Raw genomic sequence first — 8,522 nt, forward strand, 5'->3', positions numbered from 1 at the left:
GGTTCAGAAAAGGGTAGTGACTTGCCCTAGATTAAGTACTTAGGTCCTCTGACTTTCCAACTACCATTTATGACACAGCAAATTTTTATAGGGTTAAGCACTTTGTGTCTTCCAAGGTAACAATCAGCTAATCTGATAAACCATCTTGAAATGGCTAGAAAACGTTCAGAATCCACCTCCCTTTTCCAGAGAACATCTTTTTATTCTAGCATGGCCTTCCTGGGTTACTTTATGGTGAGAATGTCAGAGCAGGTCAAGAAGAGGGGGTCAATGGGAGTGACACAGAGGGGAGGTGGGCCAGACTAGGGTTCTCAGGGTGATCAAAAGTGATGGAGGCTGAGCTGATTAGCAGGAATGTATAACCTTGTTGAGAATTCTGAAAATTATACAAGTAGAATATAGAATGCATTATAATCAATATATGAACAAATATATAAATAGTGTATACTGTCTCCTATTGGTATCCATTAAAGATCAGAGAAAATAAACATTTTTCAGCAAAACACATGAGGGAAATTATTATGTAACATTTTTCAGCAAAATACATAAGGGAAACAAAATCACATAAGGGAAATTATAAAGTATATTCATGGATAATGAATCAAATTGGTATAATTAAGCTCTTATCAAAGCAAATGCATTTTTTTCTTAAAGGTATTAATGAGATATTTTTAAAGGATATTTTGAAATACAGTAGTATGAGGAGCACCATATTCCTAAATAATTTCCTTCACACTTAAGCAGAATCTATAAATCTCATACTCACCACAAGTTGAATTCACCACCTCCTAGCCTGACTGTGAATGAGTTGTTGTCACTTTTCAGACAGCATACAGAAAACTTTCATTTTCATTTATTCTGACACTACATAGGAAGCACAAATTCTATTTACAATAAAGAAACATGACAAAGAAGCACTCCATCTTTTGGTTACAGTTAAATTCACACTAAATATAAAATTATTGATTGCTGCCCAGACATAAGCTACAAAGCATAACTCTAAAGATCAACGAATTTAAATGGCACCAAAACTGTAGTGAACATCCAGTCAGACAATAAATTTGGTGCAGTGCATTCCTAAAGGGGAATTATCATTAGACTCAATACTTTATCTATGTGGGCAAACACATCTGCACAGAAACGGTACATTCCTCTCTACAGGCAAGCCATAGAAATCCAGCTTATGTATCCCATTACTAACAAAGAATTCACAGTGAAAACAAAAAATAGTCTTTTGAAGAAAATGATGGGACCTCCAACCAAAACAAAGCCAAACAAATTCAATATCTTCACACATAAGTCTGATTCTTCAAGCACTGGATTCTTATTGTTTTTTCTCCAGGTTAATCAACTACAATTTAACCCAGTCATTGGAGATGCAAGCCCTCCCTTGAGGGTGCCAGGTCCTATCATTGTTCAAACACAAGGCATCTTTTCTTCAGTCACCCAAGCCTGATCTACCAAGGTCCCTGGAGCTGCCAGCCCTTCTTTAACAAGCCTCCTTTCTCTTGCTGTGTGGGGAAAGTTTCCATCCTCTCTAAGCCTCAATTTCCTCATCTGAAAAATGAGGATAAGAAAACAATAAATATCTCATAGATTTATCATGAGAATGAAAGATGTAACTTTAATATAGAGAACTTGGTTGGGTGCCTGCCACATAGTAGGTGATTATTAAAACATAACTAAAAATGATTAGAGCAATGACCATTATGAGTTTTTTCCACTTAATTTATCTCCATCTGCACAGATGAGATCCTCACACTTGCTGTGTTTCCATCAACTTAGACATAATAATTCCAATGTTTTCTGCAAGGTATTTTACTTGGCCAGCCCTACCCCCTATATCTGGCCTGAACATAATTTCTGGCCAACTGCCAATCTTTGGAAATGATGAAAATAATGTATCTAAAGCCCACAGTTAGACTGACACAAAATCATGGAATTTTGAGCTGGAAAGTACCCAAAATATCGATATCAACTAGTCCAGGGTTTCCTAAATTAGATTGTACTGTGGCCTGGGTTAGTATTGAAATTCCTTACCCTGGACAGCAGGAATAAGATAGGGAAGGTGAGGAAGGGCAAGGAAAGAACCAGGAGTTCATTTAAAATATTTCCTTGCTTAATTATGGATTGGCTGGAAAGAACAGTCAAAACCAAACATCTTCTTATTAGAAATGGAAAATCTAGGAGCCATGCGGGTTAAGTGATTTGCTCCAAATCATACAAAACATTAGTAGCATAGGCTGAATTAGCATCCAAATTTCCTGGTTCCCAATCCAGTGCTCTTTCCTCTATACCATGCTGCTTCTGGGCACAACTTTGTATTTGAATAGACTCTACTGAGCTCAAGGCTGTAAAATATCATTAACATATCTGGTCTAACCATTTGAGATGTGGATTCACACCATTATGGGTCTTTTATACAGCCAGGCCCTTTCCAAAAGGATAAATTCTTATCTGTTTGCCTTATCTGCACAAGGGCTCCAGCTCTATTCAACTCTAAACTATACTGGCTGCTGGCTCTGCTACTCATCACACTCTATCCACCTAGCCCTTTATAGCTACATAATATTATTTTCCTCCTGGTAATAATCTCTGGTATCTGGCCCTCAGTAACTTTTCAATGTGTACCTGCAGACTAACTGATCAAATGAGTAACTGCAACTTTGACTGTCTGTATTGACAATGGAGCCTCATGCATCCTTGGATAACAACCAATTTAGAATGACCCAATTCTCAGGACCTGCCTACACAGCAGCAACTATAGGTGCTGGGAAGATGAGACTCAGGGAGCTCATTGCTTAGGACAGGCAAGCTGTTCACAAGCTGATGACTGGAGGTGAGCAACACAGCTCTTAAAAGACTGGTTTTAGGCTGGGCACGGTGGCTCACACCTGTAATCCCAGGACTTTAGGAGGCTGAGGTGGGTGGATCACAAGGTCAGAAGTTCGAGACCAGCCTGACCAACATGGTAAAACCCTGTCTCTACTAAAAATACAAAAATTAGCCAGGTGTGGTAGCACATGCCTATAATCCCAGCTACTCGGGAGGCTGAGGTAGAAGAATTGCTTGAACCTGGGAGGCAGAGGTTGTGGTGAGCCAAGATTGCGCCATTGCACTCCACCCTGGGAAACAAGAATAAAACTCCATCTCAAAAAAAAAGAAAAAAAAAAGACTGGTTTTAAATCCCAGCACTTTGGGAGGCAAAGGTGGGATGATCACTTGAGGCCAAGAGTTTAAGATCAGCCTGGGAAATATAGTGAGACCCTGTCTCTACCAAAGGGAGAGAGAGAGAGACAGACAGACAGACAGACAGATACTGGTTTTGATCCTAACAAGTTGACACATTTTTGACCTGGTGACCTCCCGACTAGAGTTTTTCAGAGGTTTAACTTCTGCCTGATTTCTACTTCATTTTGCCTTTCTTCACTGGACAACCTTAGCAGAGCACCTGGCAAATAGCAGGCAAGCACTCCACAAAGGTGTAATGAACTCAACTTCCTCTTGCTACTTGAAATCTGTTTCCCAATCTTCTCCATGACATGCAACTGGGAGTCATATGGAGTTCAGTTATCCTTAAATTTAAAAGAAAAACAAAGATGTTCTTCAGCCTTATGACCTTTGGAACGCTGGATTTTTTGGCAGTGCTGACCTTATTTTTTGCTTTGTTGGCTTGGGGGTTTTATTTTCTCCATTTTCTGCTACCTATGGCCTTACTTGCCCTAAGCAGTGTAAGTGTAGGAAGCTGCCTGAGTTTTGGCAATCCTTCCCTCCAACTTCAGCCCTGACATATACAACACAGCATGGACAAGATGCTAGCTAAGTGGAGGGCTTTGACAGCTGCCAGACTTGGATTCAATTCTTGGCCACCACTTACTTCCCAACTGTGTGACATTAATCAAGTTACTTCACCTTTTTGTGCCTAAGATTCCTTATCTATAAAATAAGAATAACAACAATATGTATCAGTGGTATAAGAAAAAATGTACTTGACTCTGTCCCTGGTTCCTGGCACAAAGCTCCTAAAACCCTTGGAATTTCCTGAGTGATAGGAGTGTCTTGTTATTCATAACGAATCTTTTTCAAACAGACCTGGGTTTATTCTATTCAGTTGATGCAGGGTAGGGTCCCTATATAGCTTCTGGATGGGAGCTGGTCACCAGAAAGACTAAATGTGACTAGAGTATTGGAACTTTCAGTCCTACTCCCAGACCTCCAGGGAAGGGAGGAGGGCTGGAAATTATGTTCTATAAAAACTCTTGAAAAAAGAGATCTGGAGAGCTTCTGGGTTGGTTAACATGTTGATGTGCTGCACAGAAGGGCATGCAAGCTCCATGTATCCCCCACCCCAGGCCCTCATGTCTTGCCTTATGCATTTCTTTCATTTGGCTGTTCCTAAGTTGCATAATAAACCAGTAATAATAAGTGAAATGTTTTCCCGAGTTATTTGAAGTTTTATTTTGTTTGTTGTTTGGTTTTGGTTTTGGTTTTCTGAGATGGAGTCTTGCTCTGTTGCCCAGAGTGTGGTGGCACTACCTCAGCTCACTGCAATATCTGCCTCCAGAGTTCAAGTGACTCTCGTGTCTCAGCCTCCCAAGTAGCTGAGATTACAGGTGCCTGCCACCACACCTGGATAATTTTTGTATTTGTAGTAGAGACGGGGTTTTGCTATGTTGGCCAGGCTGGTCTCAAACTCCTGACCTCAAGTGATCACCTGCCTCGGCCTCCCAAAGTGCTGGGATTATAGGAGTGAGCCACCATGACTGGCCCGAGTTCTTTTATTTATGGAATTATTGAACCTGAGAGGGGTTGTGGGAATCCCTGAATGGTAATCAACTGGACAGAAGTGTAGGTCATATGAGAACCACATCTGTGGCTGGTGTCTGAACTGGAGCTAGTCTTGTGTGATGAAGCCCTTAAACCATGAGGTCTGGACTAACTGCAGGTAGCTAGTGTCAGAATTTAATTGAATTGTTGGACACCCAGTTGATGACCACAGTGAATTAGATAATTTTTTTGTCTGTTTGAAAAAAATATACCCTGTATGATGTCAGTAGAAAAAACCAACAGACTACCTAACAGAGTTGCTGTGAGGATTAAATAAAATTATCTGTGATATACAGATTAGTTAATAAAGAACAGCTATTCCTATTAGTTGCATGACTGCTTCTTCTGTAGTTCCCGATTCATGCCCAAAGTCTTCTGCCAGTCCCCATCGAACCCTATGTGCTGCTTTTCTTCTCGCACTAGACCTATCTCTCTCTCCCTAGCTACTAGCTGAATTAGTGCTAAAATTAGATGATCATTCATACCCAGCCATCTACCCCAAAGCATGATATTGCCATGTGCCTCACTCATAGCTCCATCTGTGCTACTAGGCCCAAACCATCAGATGAGACCCTCTGGACATAAATACTTGCCAATTATGGGTGAAATTTTTCTCATCTCTTCAGATGCTGAGACATGGATAGCAGGTGACTATCCTTGGATGAGAGTCTTAGCTGCTGATTCAGCTTAATCTTGGGCTTCTCCCCATCTCCGCTGAATCTCAGCATGCCTCACAGCTGAGTACATATGGGTTTGACTTAAAAGGCAGAACAAGACATTAAGGTAATAGTGGTCTCATGACTTGCAGGGTGACTGACACTACCAAAGATCTTAACAGTAACTTCAAAAAGAATTTAAGACTAATCTTTATCTTAGAATATAATTACTAATATTCCTGGGATGTTCAAGAAGGTTACCTTTTGTCTAAAAAACAATCAGATCTCTTTCCATGTCATTCACACATCACCAGGAGTCTCTGGCTTCTTTTTGAGAGTCTATATATTCCAGCAAAAAAATTTAAATATTATATTTTCTACTAACACTCCCCAGGGAAGAAGTACATAGAAAGGACTGTTGAGACCATTATGACTCTCCTGCAACAAGAATCTGCTTGTCTGAGACCACCACAGGAGGCAGAATGAATGGTACTTCTCTGTTGATTTTCTTAAGGATTCTAATCCAATTACCTTCAGTTCCTAAGTCAAAATAAGACTTTCCTGAACAAAGATAGAAGTGAATTCATTTGGACAAGTGAAGTCTGTTGGTTCAAAACCAAACCCCAAACCGTCATGCATATGTATCTTTCTTTATATAACAGACTTGTTACTAAATGTGCTGCACGTGAAAAGGCTATTTAAAAATAAATTGGCCCACATTTTGAGCATACCAGAGGAGCTTGCTATTTAAAAGAATCTCTGTGAGACATTTTTTAGAGCAAATAACCATCCATTAATTTATTTGCAAATTTTGGATTTCCACACATTGCTTTTACTTTAAGGGGAAAATGGTAACATATTTTCTACTGATTCCCAAAAGTACAAAGTCATGACAAGCTCATGCCAAAATCTTACCATCTCTGCATTATGACAACAATCAGCTAGAACTGTCTTAGTTCCTGGTTACTGACACATAGTGCCATAGAATCTCAAAGGGCCTTGATGATCAGGATCCCACTCTACAACAGATCTAAAATAAGCTGCCACCCCAGAACCAAGATTACCAAAAAAATGACCAAGCTGGTGACAAAAATATTTTTATGCCTATTCCAAGCACAGATCACAGATCATATACCAGGTACACATTCTAATCCAAGTGATAAAATGCTGGAATCATGTGCCAAAAGTGGCACCAAATGTGCCACCCAAGATGGCTGCAGGACACTTACATGCTAGTGCAATCAACAATGTGTGAGTGGAGTCACTGGGAAACTGCAGCCAAATTTTCTATAGGGGATGTCTGGAAGCCAGGAGGGAGAGAGCAGCAGTCCAATTTAGAATTGATGAGCTGGCGGACATTTAGAAGCAATGAGATGAAGAGAGAGAAGTTTTCTCCTCATTTCCCAGGCAGCCAGCACCCTGCCCCATTCTCTTCCCTAAGCTTTTCTACTTTTTACAACTTCTTTATACTTTTTGACATTTCATAATACACAGGCATCCAAAAGCCCCACATTTCCTGACAACTCTCTCTCTCTGTTTACTCCCAGCTTATCCACCAAACAAACCCTTCAGAGTTTCTCATCTTTGTTAACATGTATAGGGCTCAAATGATAGGGTTGATTTTGTCTACTTTAAACAATAATTCACTTTGAATATTTATGTATATGCTCCTTTCTCCTATCGAGCATTTAGGGTAGCTTTTATTTAAAAACACAAAACAACAGTAGAAAAAGATAAACACAACTTTGGGATTTTTTTGAGACAAGATCTTGCTATGTTGCCCAGGCTGGTCTTAAACTCCTGGGCATGAGAGATCCTCCTGCTTCAGCCTCCTGAGTAGCTAGGACTGCAGGCATGTGCCACTGCGCCCAGCTGAAACAGAATTCCACAATGGCAATGTTAAGGAGATGGGGTGTAATGAGGGTGGAGAATAAAGCAACATAGTTCAGCTACGTAACTTTTCTGGTGAACGGACTAAATACAGGGATATAACTTAGAGAATCCTGGGGAATGAATGGCAAATTTGTGACTTTGACTCTCCCTCTCAAATATCAACTGTCTTAGGCTTCCCCTGAGAGAATGGGGGTATACTTGAACTGGGCTATAATTGGGGAGATTTCCCCTTAGGTGGTATATAATTAAGTGCCAAACTGAGTGACAGTTAGTGCTCTCAGAGATCAGAGGCAGAGAGATCAGTGGGCAGTGTAGCAACTGCGAAAGCTTTCTGGAGCAAGCCAGAGGCGAGGCTGGAATTCTGCATGCCTGAATTGCTTCTTTTCCACTACTGTTTCTCAGTGATCACGCCTACCCTCCCAGAAGCTTGGTAAAAAGGGGGCCTGTTTCCCATACAGCTATTCAGCAAATGAATGAACACCCCATCTCATACAAATTTCAGGAGATTAAATCTAAATCTTTATACCTGAAAAGTGAAAACATTTGGCCATTTGGGGTCCAGAGGAGCCAAATATTTGGTGACTATAATTACATGGCCTTCACTAGGACGGAGGCAACTGCCCCTGAAATGACCTACTGTTGTCTGTAGCCTGGGGAAACTGTGCCTATTACTTGCTCAGGTGCATTAACTCTTGGCAGAACTGATATTTAAGAGTCCTGAGGTATGCATGGGGTCATAGGCTGGGCTCCCTGCCCAATGTGCATATTTGTCTAAAAATGCTGCTTCTCATCATACCTGATTTGGCCTGTCAGAGACGACACATATTTACACATGTATTCAACACAGCTCTCGCTGGAAGGACATCTAATATGTGTTTAAAATAATTAAACATAGGTAACATTTCTATAAGACTTATTTTATGCCAAGAGCTGTTCTAAGCTCATTACATATATTAAATCATTTAATCCTCATGAGGTAAATGTTATCATTGCCATTTCACAGATGAGAAAACTGAAGCACAGAGAAGTAAAGGGACTCACCATGAGTTTCACAGTCAATACGTGGCGAAGCTGTGATTTCAACCCAAGCTGTCTGACTCCAGTGTCTTTGCTTTTAAATATTATGTTATGCTTTCTGATCTGTAG

This window comes from Cebus imitator, unplaced genomic scaffold (assembly GCF_001604975.1).
Source record: "Cebus imitator isolate Cc_AM_T3 unplaced genomic scaffold, Cebus_imitator-1.0 Scaffold585, whole genome shotgun sequence".
Classification (NCBI taxonomy): domain Eukaryota; kingdom Metazoa; phylum Chordata; class Mammalia; order Primates; family Cebidae; genus Cebus; species Cebus imitator.